Source organism: Trachypithecus francoisi, unplaced genomic scaffold (assembly GCF_009764315.1).
Source record: "Trachypithecus francoisi isolate TF-2019V2 unplaced genomic scaffold, Tfra_2.0 Lachesis_group13, whole genome shotgun sequence".
Classification (NCBI taxonomy): Eukaryota; Metazoa; Chordata; class Mammalia; order Primates; family Cercopithecidae; genus Trachypithecus; species Trachypithecus francoisi.
Window position 1 is genome coordinate 117,209,738 of NW_022681458.1, and position 19,225 is coordinate 117,228,962.

The window sequence follows — 19,225 nt, forward strand, 5'->3', positions numbered from 1 at the left end:
GCTAATTTTCTCTAAGAACTCTCCTACTAAGCAGATATTATGGTGCTTTGGTCCTATAGAACGTCAACGAGCAAAATGCCTTGAGCATCCCCAAAACCTCCATGGCTTTTGCTTTGGGGAAGTTTGCTTTTGCTGTGACTGGGCCACTTCTACCTCTTGGTAGTCATTGCTTTAATTGTGCTTTGCCTTCAGGATCCTATTGATAAAGCCAGTTTCACTCCCTGTTATAATTCTTCAAAACAATGCTTCAGGATCATGATTCTGCTTGTTCAAAATAGTCGCCAATAGCTCTGCTTTTGTCCACAGCTGATCTAGGCACAAGGGTATTCGGGACTCATCAAATGTGAAATTTCTCAACTTTCACGTTATAGTCAGTATTGCATAAGCTGCACCAATTGATATGTCTGTGGTGTTGGCTATAATATCTCTTGTTAATTGTCAGTCCTCTTCAATTAGGGCATAGAAACAATTTTTTTTCCTCAAAAATTGGAATGGATGCCCCTCCTCTGTGGGCTTCATCTTCAACATTGTCTTATCTCTTCTTAGAATAAGGTATCTGTTTGTAAACGACTGATCCTTCAGGTCATTTTTCCCATAGACTTTTCATAAAGAATAATTTATTTCACCATTTTTTGTACCCCAGCTTCACCATAATTATGTTTGTTCTGTTTCAGGTTGGCAGAAACAAGTTTGGTAGAATTCATGTGGCTCTTTTCATTTTTTTTTTTTTTTTTTTTTTTTTTGAGACAGTCTTGCTCTGTCGCCGGGGCTGGAGTGCAGTGGCCGGATCTCAGCTCACTGCAAGCTCCGCCTCCCGGGTTTACGCCATTCTCCTGCCTCAGCCTCCCGAGTAGCTGGGACTACAGACGCCCGCCACCTCGCCCGGCTAGTTTTTTTGTATTTTTTAGTAGAGACGGGGTTTCACAGTGTTCGCCAGGATGGTCTCGATCTCCTGACCTCGTGATCCGCCCGTCTCGGCCTCCCAAAGTGCTGGGATTACAGGCTTGAGCCACCGCGCCCGGCCATGTGGCTCTTTTCAGACTGATGTTTTCAATCCTGTTCAGATATGTTAAAACAGGGCCGGGCATGGTGGCTCATGCCTATAATCCCTGCACTTTGGGAGGTTGGGCAACATGGCAAAACCCTGCCTTGACAGAAAATACAAAAATTAGCCTCTACAAAAAATACAAAAATTAGCCAAGCAAGATCCCAGCTACTTGGAATGCTGAGGCAGGAGAATCGCTTCAGCCTGGGAAGCAGAGGTTACTTTGAGCCAAGATTGCTCCGCTGCACTGCAACATTGGTGAGGGGAGTGAAACCCTGTCTCAAAAAAAAAAAAAAGTTGAAATAAACTACTATATGTATGTTTTGATGCAAAAGCTAAAAGTTCATGCATAGTTTTTTCATAATTGTTATTTTGCATGAATTTATTGAAGCCTCCTATTATTTGCCATAATTTTCTCACCTTATTAATTTCTATATACATAAAGAATTTCCAATTTGTGTAAACCTTTCTTCCCAGTTACGGAACAATTATTTTAAATTTGAAAAGTATGAGCTATTTTATTCTGTATTTTTGTTTTCTACTTCTGGATATTTTAGAGAAAATATGTATAATGAGACTTGTAAAATGGAGATGTTTGGAAGTTTCTGTTACCAATGACAAATTAATTTTTAAATAATTTCAGGAAAATTTAGGTGAATGTCTGTGCCTTTATATGAACATTTATAGTAAAACAGATTTTTGAATTTCTACCCTTGATAAACTTTAATGTAAAATATGAGTAAATGTGTACTTTTCTGTTCCTCATGAACATTCTCAAGTTTATGCTGTCTGGATTTTTTCAGGACCAATTACAAGCGGTATATGCTGCTGAAATGTCTCAAAGATTATGTCCCAAAGAGAGTGTCCTACTGTTTTTCCAATATTAATTTGGAAGTTTTACCAAGTTACAAGGTTTTTTTTCATAAAATATAAAACGTTTTGCCTCCGGCAGAAATACATTTTGGAAGATAACTTTCCTGTGGGTAAGGGGTATAAAGGAATCTTGGATTTGTTCTGAGAGAGGGAGAGGGGACTTCTGCCCATTGCCATGCACATCTGATTTTAGGGCTGAATGCCTTTCTGAGCTTGCCTCACTCCTCTCAAACTTGCTGGTAAGTGGACACAAATTAAAGAGTAATAGTTGTACACCATTTGGGATGAAGGAATCCAGATATCTGAACCACTGTTTATTCTTTGCCCCTCCCACCCTCTCATGCTTCCAGATCTCTGGTGTCTATCATTCCACTTCTATGTCCAGGTGTAGAATTATTTAACTCACACTTACAAATGAGAACTTCATGTGTTCATTTGTACAGATTCTCTTCCACCTAGCTACCTCTGAGACTGCAAGAACAACCACTCCTTCCCCTCCCTCTCCTCCTCCTCCTTCTCAGCCTACTCAAACAGAAGACCAGGAGTACTATATATATATATATATATATATATAAACACACACACACATACATGTACACATATATATGCACACATATATACACACACAAATATATATACACACATGTGTACATATATACACACATACTCATAAAGAATTTGCATTTTAAAAAATGGCAGAACCATAGTTGTTCAAAGTCAACTATGTAATTCTATATATGATAAATGTCTACTAGAAAGTTCACGTTGAAAATTGCAAACAGGACTTAGAAAAAATAAAGTTTTTTAAAAATTTTATTTTATTTCATTTTAATTCCAGGATACATGTGCAGGACGTTCAGGTTTGTTACATAGGTAACTGTGTGCCATGGTGGTTTGCTGTACCTATCAACCCATAACCTAGGTATTCAGCCCCACATGCATTAGCTATTTATTCTGATGTACTCCCTCCCCACTCACCACCAGACAGCCTCCAGTGTATGTTGTTCCCCTCCCTGTGTCTGTGTTTTCTCATTGTTCATCTGCCACTTATAAGTGAGAACATGTGTATTTGGTTTTCTGTTCCTGCATTAGTTTGCTGAGAATAACCGCTTCCAGCTTCATCCCTGTCCCTGCAAAAGACATGATCTCATTCCTTTTTATGGCTGCATAGTATTCCGTGGTGTATATGTATCACATTTTCTGTATCCAGTCTGTCACTGATGGGCATTTGGGTTGATTCCATGTTTTTGCTATTGTGAATCGTGTGGCAATGAACATATGCATGCAAGTATGTTTATAATACAAGAATTTATATTCCTTTGGGTATATACCCAGTAATGGCATTGCTGGGTCAAATGGTATTTCTGATTCTAGGTCTTTGAAAAATCACCACACTGTCTTCCACAGTGGTTGAATTTACATTCGCTCCAACAGTGTAAAAGTGTTCCTGTTTCCCCACAGTCCCACCAGCATCTGTTGTTTCTTGACTTTTTAATAATCTCCATTCTGACTGGCATGAGATGGCATCTGACTGTGGTTTTGATTTGTATTTCTCTAATGATCAGTAACGTTGGGCTTTTTTTTCATATATTTGTTGGCTGCATAAATGTCTTCTTTTGAGAAGTGTCTGTTCATATCCTTTGCCTACTTTTAAAAATATTTTTATTTTCACTTTTTAAGACAGAGTCTTGCTGTGTCACCCAGGGTAGAGTTCAGTGGCACAATCTCGGGTCACTGCAACCTCTGCCTCCCAGATTCGGGAGATTCTTCTGTCTCAGCCTCCTGAGTAGTTGGGATTACAGACACCTGCCACCACATCCGGCTAATTTATTGTATTTTTAGTAGAGACTGAGTTTCACCAGGTTGGCCAGGCTGATCTTGAACTCCTGGCCTCAAGTTATTTGCCCACCTCACCTTCCCAAACTTCTGAGATTACAGGCATGAGCTACTGCACCCAGTTTTTCCTCACTTTTATATGGCGTTTGATTTTTATAGTTTTGGGTTTTACATTTAAATATTTAATCCATTTTCAGTTCATTTTTGTATAAGGTATAAAGAAGGGGTCCAGTTTCAGTTTTCTGCATATATCTAGCCAGTTATTCCAGCAGCATTTATTATTAAATAGGGAATCCTTTCCCCATTGCTTGTTTTCATCCAAAATAAAATGGTTGTAGATGTGCAGTCTTATTTCTGATATCTCTATTCCATTCTATTGGTGTATGTGTCTGTTTTGCACCACTACCATGCTGTTTGGGTTACTGTAGCCTTGTAATATGGTTTGAAGTCAGGTAGCATGATGCCTCCAGCTTTGTTATTTTTGCTTAGGATTGTCCTGGGCATATGGGCTCTTTTTTCATTCCATATGAATTTTGAAGTAGTTTTTTCTAATTTTGTAAAGAATGTCCATGGTAGTTTATGAGAGTAACATTGAATCTATGAATTAGTTTGGGAAGCATGGCCATTTTCATGATATTGATTCTTCTTACCCATGAGCACGGAATGTTTTCCCATTTGTTTGTGTCCTCTCTTATTTCCTTGAGTAGTGGTTTGTAGTTCACCTTGAAGAGGTCCTTCACTTGCGTTGTTAGCTGTATTCCTAGGTATTTTATACTCTTTGTAGCAATCGTAAATGGGAATTCATTTGTGATTTGGCTCTCTTCTTGTCTATTGTTGGTGTATAAGAATGCTTGAGATTTTTGCACACTGATTTTGTATCTTGAGACTTTGCTGAAGTTGCTTGTAGCTTAAGAATCTTTTGGGCTGAGGTGATGGGATTTTATAGATATGGGATCATGTCATCTGCAAAAAGAGACAGTTCGACTTCCTCTTTTCCTGTTTGAATATGCTTTATTTCTTTCTCTTGCCTGATTGCCTGGGCCAGAACTTCCAACACTATATTGAATAGGAGTGGTGGTGAGAGAGGGCATCCTTGCCTTGTGCCAATTTTCAAATGGAATGCTTCCAGCTTTTGCCTATTCAATATGATATTGACTGTGGGTTTGTCATAAATGGCTCTTATTATTTTGAGGCATGTTCCATCAATACCTAGTTTCATGAGAGTTTTTTTTTTTTTTTTTTGAGATAGAGTCTTGCTCTGTCGCCCAGGCTGGAGTGTAGTGGCCAGATCTCAGCTCACTGCAAGCTCCGCCTCCCGGGTTTACGCCATTCTCCTGCCTCAGCCTCCCGAGTAGCTGGGACTACGGGCGCCTGCCACCTCGCCTGGCTAGTTTTTGTATTTTTTTCTTTAGTAGAGACGGGGTTTCACCATGTTCTCCAGGATGGTCTCGATCTCCTGACCTCGTGATCCGCCCGTCTCGGCCTCCCAAAGTGCTGGGATTACAGGCTTGAGCCACCGCGCCCGGCCTCATGAGAGTTTTTAACATAAAAGAATGTTGAATTTTATCAAAGACCTTTTCTGAGTCAACTGAAATAATCATGGGGTTTTTGTCTTTAGTTCTGTCTATGTGGTGAATTACTTTTATTGTTTTGCATATGTTGAACCAGCCTTGCACCCAAGGGATGAGGCCGACTTGATCTTGGTGGATAAGCTTTTTGATGTATTGCTGGATTTGGTTTGCCACTATTATATTGAGAATTTTGCATCAAAGTTTATCAGAAATATGAAGCTAAAGTGTAGCAAATACATTGAAAATAATAACAGACTGATTAAAAGACTAAATAATATGAATCCTAAGTGTTTTCACAACTGACTTATAGAGTAAAAGCATTGCCAAACTTAATGAGCTTGGCCAAAAACTGTACATGGTCTGAGATGTTGTCTCATCTTCCACTACTCATTGCGAGGTGGACCTGCAGTAACTATATTTGATGCAAAATTTCATGTTGATGGAAGCTGAGATGTCCTGCAGTCTCAGAGGGACAGAATTCTGGTGTATCTCCCTTTGCCCTGTCAGGAATGAAGATCTAGGCTGTACAGGTTTTGTGAAAATTTACAAGATGTAGAAAATGGGGTAGGATTTAGGCTGTGAGGCAAAGCCTAGAGGTATAAAGAAACAGCTTCTGACCCAGGGCTCAGGAAGTCAGGATAGTTTCAGAGGGAATGGTGGAGTGAGCATAGTACAATCTTTGGAACCATTCCTTCCCCTTATTTGTTCATAGGCCAGATGTGCTCAACCAGGGGGCATGTCGGGTCTCATGAACAGAGTCCTGGAGAGACAAAGGGGCAATCCTGGGGAAGAGGCTCAATAGGGAGGAAGGAGCCACCATTTTCTCTCCTGAGAAAAATCCTTCTCCCTAGGAAACCATAGGATTTTCCTTGGTCCCAGTGAGAGTTTTCCTGAGTGAAGAGAACAGAGAGAGCAAGGGACTGATGTGTTATCTGTTTCCACCACCTGCAGTGATTCTGAAACCATGGGGGACAGGAGAATTATCTTCAGAATCATGAGCAATCCAGATGCCATGGTTTCACACAAGACACGGGAGGCTCTTATCTCTGGGGGGTAGGCACTGGTCATTGATATTCTTTAAAGCTCATTCGCTGATTACAAAGTAAGCCAAATTAATAATCTACTGCAAGTTTTATTAATCTCACTTTACTTCACACACAGTTCACACAGACACATTGCTAATATACACATTTTGATGCTTGGACAGGGTTGGACCCAAGATTCTGTACTTCTATGGAGCCCTGTGTTCTGCCAAGGTGTCATTTACTCTCAGGTGAGTACACTGATCACCATAACTAGCAAGAGATTGATCTGTGATGATTAGAAATGAAAAGACCTGTTGGTTGTTTTATTTGGAAGATTCTATTAACATTTAAATGCAGTTTAAAAACACAGATTTACAATGAAACGTAACAAGCAAATATTAAAAGTGAGGGAGCTATTCCCCAAACTAGTTTCCAATGAGATACCACCAGAGAAAAACAACTCTCAGGACAGGGATACTGCTTCAAAGACACAGATTGCACAGCTGGATGGTTGATCTAGAATTTCCCAAAATGCCATCCTTTACTCATGAAATGCAGTTTATTTAAGAACTTTCTAATTTGACTGTAGTTTCATACTCACACACATCAGTGTATTGTGTATTACTCCATTTATGCTAAGTATAACTTATTTGAAAATGAATTACGTACTGGTGAGTAAATTTTCACTTTAAATTAAACGTAAACTGACACCATAAAATTAGCAGCATCTATTTGTCTGTTCCAAAAATTACCTCAGTTCTACCCAGGACACCTGAGGTTGCTTGAAAACAAATGCAAAAAAACTTGGGGTAAAAAATAAGAACACCCTTCCAATGTTACAAATGCATCCCAGTTTCAATTATTCACATTCACGAGAATGATTCACATATATCCCACATTAGCAAAACTTCACCTACTCTCACCTAAAAATTGACTCATCAAAACAAACCAAGACAGAATAATAAATTCAAATCCATCCAGTAACCTGAGGGGGAAACCTACACCTCAACATGTAGTACATAGATATTCACACAGGATGTCACCTACTGTGAAAACGCATGCACAGAGACAGTCCCTTCACATGATCAGAATACTCAAAACTCCACAACAACATATTAGATATGGGATCATCTTGAAATGCAGCCATCACTAACCAGTTGTCCCTTTTGCATAGACAAAAACCTGAGGACCACATTATGTTATGTAGGAATGACTGTACACCTGTCTCTGTGTGTGTGTGTGTGTGTGTGTGTGTGTGTGCAGGGATCCGTGGAATCCAATAGACATTGCAGCAATAACCTTTCCATGTTCAGATTCTTGATTCTATATTCGAGTGAAATGACTTGCCAGTGGGGTACAAGATAAGTCTTTGCAGGAAATGCTCTTGTCAAAGCTAGAGAGCCAAATCATAAAGCATCGAGTGCTGGAAACATGCATTGAAGTTAGATGAAATACTCAACGCACAAATAAGACTGTGAAAGACATTCAGGAAATCATGCAATCACCGAGAGGCTGATTGATGACATTCCCCGAATTTATGATTGCGCCTGAGGTCCATTCAACAAGCACTGTAAAAACGGCGAGGCAGGTTCAAAAGAAGAACACCCTTCCTCTCTTCAAATGCGTTGCAGTTTCCACTACTCAAGGTGGCGTGAAGGATCCACAGAAGTCCCACGTTCGCAAAATTTCAACTTCTGGTGCTTACCAACAACTGAAGAATGAAACACACCCCAAGAGAAAATAGTCAACCCCATCCCCTGCAATAACCTCACGCGCAACCCTACCCCACAATATGTCCTATTCAGAAATTCACACTGAATGTCATCTACCATGAATACAAATACACAGACAATCCCTCCACAAGTTCAGAAGACTCACGACTGCAAAACTCGATGTTTCCCATGTCTAGGCTCATCCTGAAACGCAGCCATCACTATCCAGTTGTCCCTCTTGTGTAGACAGAAACCTGGGCTCCTCATTACTTTATGTCGGATTGACTGTGTATGTGATGGTGTGTGTGTGTGTGTGCGCCAACCCCCTCGTGGGTGTGTGGGTGTGTGCGCGCGGACTCCTGCGTGTTGGTGGAGACTTTCCCTGAGATCACTGGTACACAAAGAGAGCCCTCTTGCTGTGTTTGTTCTTCCCTTTGAATCTCCTGGTCCTCCCTTGCAGAGAAGTGAGTGTGCCAGTGTTCATGGACTCCTGATGCGTCACATTTGCGTTAGTTTACTTAAAATATTGCTAGTGAATAATTCTGTACTTATGAAACAGTGTGTGTGTTTGTGTGTGTGTGTTTGCTTGCGTGAGCTTGTGGGCATGCACAATCATGCCTGTGTGAGTGTGATTTTGTTTGTGTTTATATGTCTGGATGTGTGTGTGTGTTTGAACTGGGATGTGCTTCCAACTATTTGCTTTTGGGATATACAATCATCCTTTCAGGCATTGAAGGACAGGAAGTCGGACCTTTACTTTCTGACTTGAGAATTGTCAATGAAGTACAGTTAATAACACAGCGTATTTGATTCCTTAATATCAAAGAAGAGATTTGTGGAGTCAAAAAGATATTTCAGCGATAACCTTTCCATGTTCAGCCTATTGATTCTGTATCCGAATGAAATGACTTGCCAGTGGGGAACAACACATGCCTTTGCAAGAAATGCTCTTGTGGAAGCCATATACCCAAATCATAAATCATCAAGTGTTGGAAACATGCACTGAAGTTAGACGAAATACTCAGTGCACTAATTAGACTGTGAAAGACTTTCAGGAATTCATGCAATCACCGACATACCAATTGATGGCATTCCCTGAATTTATGATTGCAAGAAAAGAGAAATACTCATGACATTCTATTTCCAGTGATTGCGGACGTATGACGGCAATTTAAGAAATCATGAAACCAGAAAACTTGACTAATCAGAATCTATGCCAACTAAAACCTTTGGTTCATTTAAGAAAGAATGAAAATAAATACAACATATTACACAACATGGGAGATAATATTTTAGTACGTATGTGACAATGGATCAACATTTGAGAGAGATGAAATGAAAAGTTCTAAATTTGAGAATAGCATATAACCAGAATTAAACACTGTAAATGCCTGGGTGATGGCAGTGAGTCCCTGTCTCAAGAAGAAACATAGAGATTTAAAAGCAGGACGTCTAAAAGAGATTTCCATACCATTGTTAATACTGGCAGTTGTTTTAGTAAGAAAGGGAAAAATAAACCATTGGTCTTAGGGATTCTTGCATCTATTTTTCATCATCTGAGATGTTGCTTGATATTCCAGTTAAGCATTGTGTGGTGGACTTGCAGTTAACACATTTCGTGCAAAATTTCATGCTGATGAAGGTAGACTTGTTTCCGAAACTAAGAGGGACAGAATTTGGGTGTTTCTTCGGGACTTTTGGCTTACTAGGAATAAAGATCCTGGCTCTAGGGATTTTCTTAAAATTGTTCAGATAATGAGAAAGAGAATAGAATTGAGGCCAGACGCCAAGGCCTTAAAGTATACAGAACCTTCCCCGGTCTCGGGGCCCATGAAATCAGGATGATTTTAGGGAGGATGGTGGAATGAGGGGAGTGTGACCTTTGGCCTCCTTTCTTTCCCTTTAATTTTCATGGGTCAGGTGTGCTCTATCAGAAGGCTTCCCCTTTCTGTTGGACAGAGTCCTGGAAGAAGAAATGAGCCCTGCTGAGAAACATGCTCCACAAGGAGGAAGGAGTCACCTTCTTCAGGGGCATGATCCCCAGAAGCATGAGAAAGCCAGATGCCGTGGCTTTACACAGGATGTTGGAGTTTCTTTTCTCTGGATCCAGGACCTTGGCATCGGTGTTCTGTAATGCCCATAACTGATTTTGAGGTGAGTCCACTTGATAACCTGTCTGCGTGTCATACTCATTCCACTGCAATTCACACACATGTCACACCGAAACACTCTGAATGACCATATTTATGTGCTTGAACAGTGTTGCACCCAGGATTCTGTGATTCTACAGAGTCCTGAGTTCTGTCCTGGACATCTCTACTCTTGGGTAGGTCAACTTTGATCACTGTAAATAAGGATAAATCTACCATTAAATCTAATCAGCAAATACACTAAAGGAAGGAGCTATTCTCCACAATCGTTCCACTCTGGTAGGTCAACTTTAATAACTGTACCTAAGAAAAAATGGATCTGTGATGATTCCACATCAAAGAACCTGTTGATTTTTTGCCATTTGAATGAATTATGTTAACATTTAAATAGAGTTTAAAACCCCAGATTTCGAATGAAATCTAATCAGCAGATACACAAAAGGAAGGGGCCATTCTTCAAAATCGTTTCCACTGAAACACCACCACCAATAAACAAGTCTCATTGCAGGAAAGGGATCCTGCTTCCAAGATCCAGTTTACACAGTTGGACGATTGACCCAGAATCTCCTCAATGCCATTTTTTTACACCCCAACTGAGATTTATTTCAGGGTTTTCTAATTTTATTTCAGCTGAATACACACACTCCTGTGTTTCAATTTCTTTCAAACACCTTTGAATAATGAAGTATCTTGCTGCTTCACCCCTTATATAACTAATGCCCACCCACCAGTTCCACTACATTTACTCATCAATTACCCAATTTACCAATGAAATATCAGCAGTCAATTAAGTTTTGTGTCTTAGGTTGTATCCTTTTGCATTCCTCAGGGAATTTAATGGACACAGCTTAAATTGTGATTATAGAACAGTTGAATCAGATTTACTCATCAGTGTTATGGGCAAATATGATAGGAGTGGAACTGGGTTAGGACACAGAGACACACATAGGCTCAAAATAAAGGGATGGAGGAAGATCTACCAAGGAAATGGAAAACAAAAAACGGCAGGGGTTGCAATCCTAATCGCTGATAAAACAGAGTTTAAACCAACAAAGATCAAAAGAGACAAAGAAGGCTATTACATAATCGTAAAGGGATCAATTCAACAAGAAGAGCTAACTATCCAAAATATATATGCACCCAATTCAGGAGCACCCAGATTCATAAAGCAAGTCCTTAGAGACTTACAAAGAGACTTAGGCTCCCACACAATAATAATGGGAGACTTTAATACCCCACTGTCAACATTAGAGAGATCAATGAGACAGAAAGTTAATGATATACAGGAATTGAACCCAACTCTGCACCAAGCAGACCTAATAGACATCTACAGAACTCTCCACCCCAAATCAACAGAATATACATTCTTCTCAGCACCACGTCGCACTTATTCCAAAATTGGCCACATAGTTGGAAGTAAAGCACTCCTCAGGAAATATAAAAGAACAGAAATTATAACAAACTGTCTCTCAGACCACACTGCAATCAAACAAGAACTCAGGATTAAGAAACTCAATCAAAAATGCTCAACTAAATGGAAACTAAACAACCTGCTCCTGAATGACTACTAGTTACATAACGAAATGAAGGCAGAAATAAAGATGTTCTTTGAAACCAATGAGAACAAAGATACATCATACCAGAATCTCTGGACACATTTAAAGTAGTGTATAGAGTAAAATTTATGGCAATGAATGCCCACAAGAGAAAGCAGGAAAGATCTAAAATTGACATCCTAATATCACATTTAAAAGAACTAGAGAAGCAAGAGCAAACACATTCAAAAGCTAGCAGAAGGCAAGAAATAACTAAGGTCAGAGCAGAACTGAAGGAGACAGAGACACAAAAAACCCTTCAAAAAATCAATGAATCCAGAAGCTGGTTTTTTGAAAAGATTAACAAAATTGATAGACAGTTAGCAAGACTAATAAAGAAGAAAAGAGAGAAGAATCAAATAGATGCAATAAAAAATGATAAAGGGGATATCACCACTTACCCCACAGAAATACAAACTACCATCAGAGAATACTAAAAACACCTCTACATAAATAAGCTAGAAAACCTAGAATAAATGGATAAATTCCTGGACACATACATTCTCCCAAGACTAAACCAGTAAGGAGTTGAATCCCTGAATAGACCAATAACAGGCTCTGAAATTGAGACAATAATTAATAGCCTACCATCCAAAAAAGTCCAGGACCAGAAAGATTCATAGCCGAATTCTACCAGAGGTACAAGGAGGAGCTGGTACCATTCCTTCTGAAACTATTCCAATCCATAGAAAAAGAGGGAATCCTCCCTAACTCATTTTGTAAGGCCAACATCATCCTGATATCAAAGCCTGGCAGAGACACAACAAAAAAGAAGAGAATTTTAGACCAATATCCCTGATGAACATCCATGCAAAAATCCTCAATAAAACACTGGCAAACCAAATCCACAGCACTTCAAAAAGCTTATCCAGCATGATCAAGTGGGCTTCATCCCTGGGATGCAAGACTGGTTCAACATACAGAAATCAATAAACGTAATCCAGCATATAAACAGAACCAAAGACAAAAACCACATGATTATCTCAATAGATACAGAAAAGGCCTTTGACAAAATTCAACAGCTCTTCATGCTAAAAACTTAATAAATTCGGTATTGATGGAACATATCTCAAAATAATAAGAGCTATTTATGACAAACTCACAGCCAATATCATATTGAATAGGCAAAAACTGGAAGCATTCCCCTTGAAAGCTAGCACAAGACAGGGATGCCCTCTCTCACCCCTCCTATTCAACATAGTGTTGAACTTCTGGCCAGGGCAACCAGGCAAGAGAAAGAAATAAAGGGTATTCAATTAGGAAAAGAGGAAGTCGAGTTGCCCCTGTTTGCAGATGACATGATTGTATATTTAGAAAACCTCATCATCTCAGCCCAAAATCTCCTTCAACTGATAAGCAACTTCAGCAGTCTCAGGATACAAAATCAAGTTGCAAAAATCACAAGCATTCTTATACACCAATGACAGACAAATAGAGAACCAAATCATAAGTGAACTTCTATTCACAATTGCTTCAAAGAGAATAAAATATCTAGGAATATCTAAGAGGACAGAAACAAATGGGAGAACATTCCATACATTCCATGCTCATGGATAGGAAGAATCAATATTGTGAAAATTGCCATACTGCACAAAGTAATTTATAGATTTAATGCCATCCCCATTAAGCTACCAGTGACTTTCTTCACAGAATTAGAAAAAACTACTTTAAAGTTCATATAGAACCAAGAAAGAGCCCACATTGCCAAGACAATCCTACGTCAAAAGGACAAAGCTGGAGGCATCACGATACCTGACTTCAAACTGTACTACAAGGCTATGGTAACCAAAACAGCATGGTACTGGTACCAAAACAGAGCTACAGACCAATGGAACAGAACAGAGCCCTCAGAAATAATACCACACTTCTACAGCTATCTAATCTTTGACAAATCTGGCAAAAACAAGAAATGGAGAAAGGATTCCCTATTTAATAAATGCTGATGGGAAAAGTGGCTAGCCATAAGTAGAAAGCTGAAACTGTATCCTTTCCTTACACCTTATACCAAAATTAATTCAAGATGGATTAGAGACTTAAGTGTTAGACCTAAAACCATAAAAACCCTAGAAGAAAACCTAGGCGATACCATTCAGGACATAGGCATGGGCAAGGACTTCATGTCTAAAACAACAAAAGCAATGGCAAAAAAAGCCAAAATTGACAAATAGAATTTAATTAAACTAAAAAGCTTCTGCACAGCAGAAGAAACTACCATCAGAATAAACAGGCAACCTACAAAATGGGAGAAAATTTTTGCAATCTACTCATCTGACAAAGGGCTAATATCCAGATCCTACAAATAACTCAAAGAAATTTACAAGAAAAGAAAACAAACAAACAACCCCATCAAAAAGTGGGCAAAGGATATGAACAGACACTTCTCAAAAGAAGACATTTATGCAGTCAACAGACACATGAAAAAATGCTCATCATCACTAGCCATCAAAGAAATGCAAATCAAGACCACAATGAGATACCATCTCACATCAGTTAGAATGGTGATCATTAAAAAGTCAGGAAACAACAGGTGCTGGAGAGGATGTGGAGAAATAGGAACACTTTTACACTGTTGGTGGAACTGTCAACTAGTTCAACCATTGGGGAAAACAGTGTGGCGATTCCTCAAGCATCTAGAACTGGAAATACCATTTGACCCAGACTTCCCATTACTGGCTATATCCCCAAAGGATTATAAATCATGCTGCTATAAAGACACATGCACACGTATGTTTATTGCATCACTATTCACAAGAGTAGAGACTTGGAACCCACACAAATGTTCATCAATGATAGACTGGATTACAAAAATGTGGCACATATACACCATGGAATACCATGCAGCCATAAAAGAGGATGAGTTCATGTCCTTTGTAGGGACATGGATGCAGCTGGAAACCATCATTCTCAACAAACTACTGCAAGAACAGAAAACCAAACACCACATGTTCTCACTCATGGATGGGAATTGAACAATGAGAACACCTGGACACAGGAAGGGGAATATCACACACCAGGGCCTGTTGTGGGGTGGGGGGAGGAGGGAAGGATAGCATTAGGAGATACACCTAATGTGTATGACGAGTTAATGGGTGCAGCACACCAACATGGCACATGTATACATATGTAACAAACCTACACATTGTGCATATATACCCTAGAGTATAAACTATAATAAAATAAAATAATAAAATAAAAAAGGGACGATGAAAATAAATGAAATGTAACACACAGCATGTGAGATAATGTTTTAATACATATCTAAAAATGCCTTAAAATTCAATAGAAATAAAATAAAATCTTCTAAAACTTGACAAAACGAAACAACAAAAATTACAGACTGGAAAAGCCTGGCTGACTGGAGTGATGTCCTGTCTCAAGAAGGAACAAACAAACACACAAACAAGCAAAGGATTCTGAAAGCAGAGAATCAAACAGATATTTGTACACCGTTCTTCCTTCTTCCTACTAGAACTCTTCATAGTAGGAAAAGGCAAAAACAACCCAAATGTGTCACAAATTACTTCATCAGTTTTTTTAGGATCTGAAATACTGCCACAATTTTCAATTACTCATTGTGGGGTGGACCTGCAGTTATCACATTTGGTCCAAAATTTTATGCTGATGAAGGTAGACCTGTCCTGCATTTTCAGAGGGACAGAATTCTGGTGTTTCTCCAGGTTCCTTGGCTTACCAGGAATGAAGATCCGGGAAGAATGTATGTGTGTGTGTATGTATGTATGTATGTATGTACGTACATATGTATTTCCTGTTTTTAAATTTAAAAAATACGGGATACATGTGCAGAACGTACAGGTTTGTTATATAGGTATCCTTTGCCATGGTGGTTTATTGCACCTATTGACTTACCCTCCAAGTTCTCTTCCCTCACACCCAGGCCCAGGCGGGCCATGTTGTATGTTGTTCCCCTCACTGTGTCCTTGTTTTCTCGATGTTCAACTTTCACTTATTAGTGAGAACATCCGGTGTTTGATTTTTTTGTTACTGTGTTAGTTTGCTCGGTATAATGGCTTCATCCATGTGCCTGCAAAAGACATGATCTCATTCCTTTTTATGACTGCACAGTATTTTATGATGTATATGCAGCACATTTTCTTTATCCAGTGTAGCACTGAAGGGCATTTGGGTTGGTTTCATGTCTTTGCTATTATATATAGTGCTACAATAAACTTACATGTGCATGTGTCTTTATAGTGGAATGACTTATATTCCTTTGGGTATATAGCTAGTAATGGGATTACTGGGTCAAATGGTGTTTCTGGTTCTCGATCCTTGAGGAATCACCATACTGTCTTCCACAATGGTTGAACTAATTCACAGTTTTCCCAACAGTGTAAAAGCGTTCCTCTTTCTTCTCTGCCTCACCAGCATCTATTGTTTCTTAACATTTAAATAATCACCATTCTGATGGATGTGAGATGGTATCTCATTGTAGTTTTGATTTTCACTTCTCTGATGGTCAGTGTTGTTGAGCTTTTAAAAAATATATTTGTTGGTTAGATAAATGTCTTCTTTTGATAAGTTTCTGTTCATATCCTTTGCTCAATTTTAAAGGGGTTGTTTGCTTTTTTTGCTTGTAAATATGTTTAAGTTCCTTGTCAATTTTGTTATTAGACCTTTGTCAGATGAGTAGGTTGCAATAATTTTCTCCCATCCTGTAGGTTGATTGCTCATGCTGATGATAGTTTCTTTGCTGTGCAGAAGGTCTTTAGTTTAATTAGATCCGATTTGTCAATTTTGACTTTTGTTGCAATTGCTTTTGACATTTTTGTCATGAAGTCTTTGTCCTTGCCTGTGTCCTGAATGGTATTGCCTAGGTTTTCTTCTAGGGTTTTTATGGTTTTGGATTTTACATTTAAGTCTTTAAACCATCTTGAGTTAATTATTGTATAATGTGCAAGGAAGGGGTCAAGTTTTGGTTTTCTGTATGTGGCAAGCCAGTTTTCCCAGCATCATCTACTGGGAGGTTTGTCAAAGATCAGGTGTTCATAGATGTGTGGTGTTATTTCTGAGGTCTTTGTTCTGCTCCATTGATCTATGTGTCTGTTTTGGCAGCAGTAGCCTGCTGTTTTGGTACCGTAGTCTTCTAGTACAGTTTGAAGTTAGCGTAATGCCACCAGCTTTATTATTTTTGTTTATGATTGTCTTGGCTATATGGGGTATTCTTTGATTCCATATGACATTTAAAATAGTTCTTTCTAATTCTGTGAAAAATGTCAACGGTATTTTGATGGGTATAGCATTGAATCTCTAATGTTTGGGCAGTATGGCCATTTTCACCATATTGATTCTTCCTATTCATGAGGATGGAATGTTTTTCCATTCATCTGTGTCCTCTCTTATTACCTTGAGCAGTGGTTTGCAGTTGTCCTTGAAGAGGTCCTTCACATCCCTTGTACTCCTAGTTGTATTCCTAGGTATTTTACTCTCTTTGTAGCGATTGTGAATGGGAGTTCATTCTTGATTTGGCTCTCTGCTTGACTATTGTTGGTGTAATGGAATGCTTGTGATTTTTGCACAATGATTTTGTATCTTGAGACCTTGGTGAAGTTGCTTATCAGTTCAAGAAGTTTTTCAGTTGAGATGATGGGGTTTTCTCAATATGAAGTCATGTCATTTGCAAACAGAGACAAGTTGACTTTCTCTCTTCCTATTTGAATACCCTTTATTTCTTTCTATTGCCTGATTGCCCTGGCGAGAACTTCCAATACTATGTTGACTAGAAGTGGTTACAGAGGGCTTCCTTGTCTTGTACCAGTTTTCAAATGGAATGCTTTCAGCTTTTGCCTATTCTTTATGATATTGGCTGTATGAAATAGCTCTTATTATTTTAAGACATGTTACATCAATACCTAGTTTATTGAGAGTTTTTAACAGGAAGGGATGTTGAATTTTATCAGAGGCATTTTTGCATCTATCAAAATAATTGTCTGGTGTTTGCCTTTGGTTCTGTTTATGTGCTCAATTACATTTATTGATTTGTGTATGTTGAACCAGCCTTTCATCCCAAAGATGCCCACTTGATCGTGGTGGATAAGCTTTTTGATGTGCTGCTGGATTCAGTTTGCCAGTATTTTATTGAGAATTTTTGCATTGATGTTCATCAGGGATAATGGCCTGAATTGAGCAGGGGTGTGTGCGTGTGTGTGGGTGTGTGTGTGTGTGTGTTTCCCTTGGTTTGCCAGTAGGTTGATGTGTGAGTGTGTGTGACGTGTATGTGTGTGTGTGTGGTGTGAGAGAATGTGTGATAGAGAGCCAAATTGGGGCAGAAGAGGCTCCCTGGCCTGCCATGACATTGAATGTTCTGAATTCAAGATGCTCTAATGGACTGTGTCAGTTCGCCTTCAGCCAAGATGTGGTGCTTCCAAAAGACTGCCAGCTGTTCTGGTGGTAGTGGTGAGATTTGGACTTGCCTTATGTTACCCATGGGAGGTACTCTGGTGTCTCAGGGAACGGAGAGCCAAAGCGCTTCTAAAAGTTTCTTCTGTTATTTGTGTTAATCTACGAGGGTAGGTGGTTGAGCAAAACCAGGTGGGAACAAGGTCAGGTAAAGTGATGCTCTGCCTCTCTACGTGTGGGACAAGCAGTGGCTCCAGTGGGAATTGGAAGGCAGTTCTTGGGCCACTGGGGTAATTTTCCAGAGAGAAGTGAAGCTGCCTCTGCCTCTGTTCAAGGAGAGTCCATATGAAGAATGAGGAATAGCAGCTTGGCAGTAAGCCCCATCCAGCTCCCACACCCTTGACAAGGCAGGTCTCACATCCACACTGTTACATTGGGAGGGGAGTAGCTAGCTAAGTTTCAAGAAGTCTGAACTCAGAGCTCAAAACTGACCCATACCATAAGCCTCTCCTATTGAGACAGTAACTGCAGCCTTCAGGCCACACCCCTCCTGATCCACCTGCAGAGCAGGGGCTTCCAGCTCCTGTGCTTGCTGCTGCATCACACGTCCCACTCACCTCTCAGTTCTGGCCTGGGGAGTTTGTCCCCACACACGATTCTATCAAACATTTCAGTTGGGAGGTTCTCTCAACCTGTGACCAGCATTTGAGTTAGCGGGCAGACTTCTGGGAGGTCCTCTCTGAGGTAGAATCAAAAATGGCTTCCCTCCATCCTGCCAGAAACTGGGAACGTGCTGGAGACTCAAAGCACATCCCAATGCCACTCCTCATATACTCGCCACTCTTCACTAAATCAACTCCAGCCCTGAGGAGGATTAAGGTCTTCCCCCATGGCCTAGATTGATAGGTTTCCCAATGGAGGTGTATACCTTAGAGTCAGTTTATCCCCCTCTCACACCCCCCTCACCCCTCTCACATAAATTTTGAGGAAACTCAAAATTTTCTGCCTAGCTTATGGTGTAAGCTGCGTCCTGCTGCTTCTTTCAAATGGTCTGTGGCTTA

At 39.7% G+C, this 19,225-nt stretch overlaps 1 protein-coding gene and 1 pseudogene across 1 annotated transcript in view; one reads left to right on the forward strand and one right to left on the reverse strand.

Moving 5' to 3' along the window:
* LOC117095273 overlaps nt 1–19,225 on the forward strand; it is a 1,129,150-nt pseudogene that overhangs the window by 512,486 nt on the left and 597,439 nt on the right.
* Nucleotides 1–19,225, reverse strand: part of LOC117094238 (SH3 domain and tetratricopeptide repeat-containing protein 1-like) — a 409,070-nt gene that overhangs the window by 206,094 nt on the left and 183,751 nt on the right. The window lies entirely within an intron of this gene.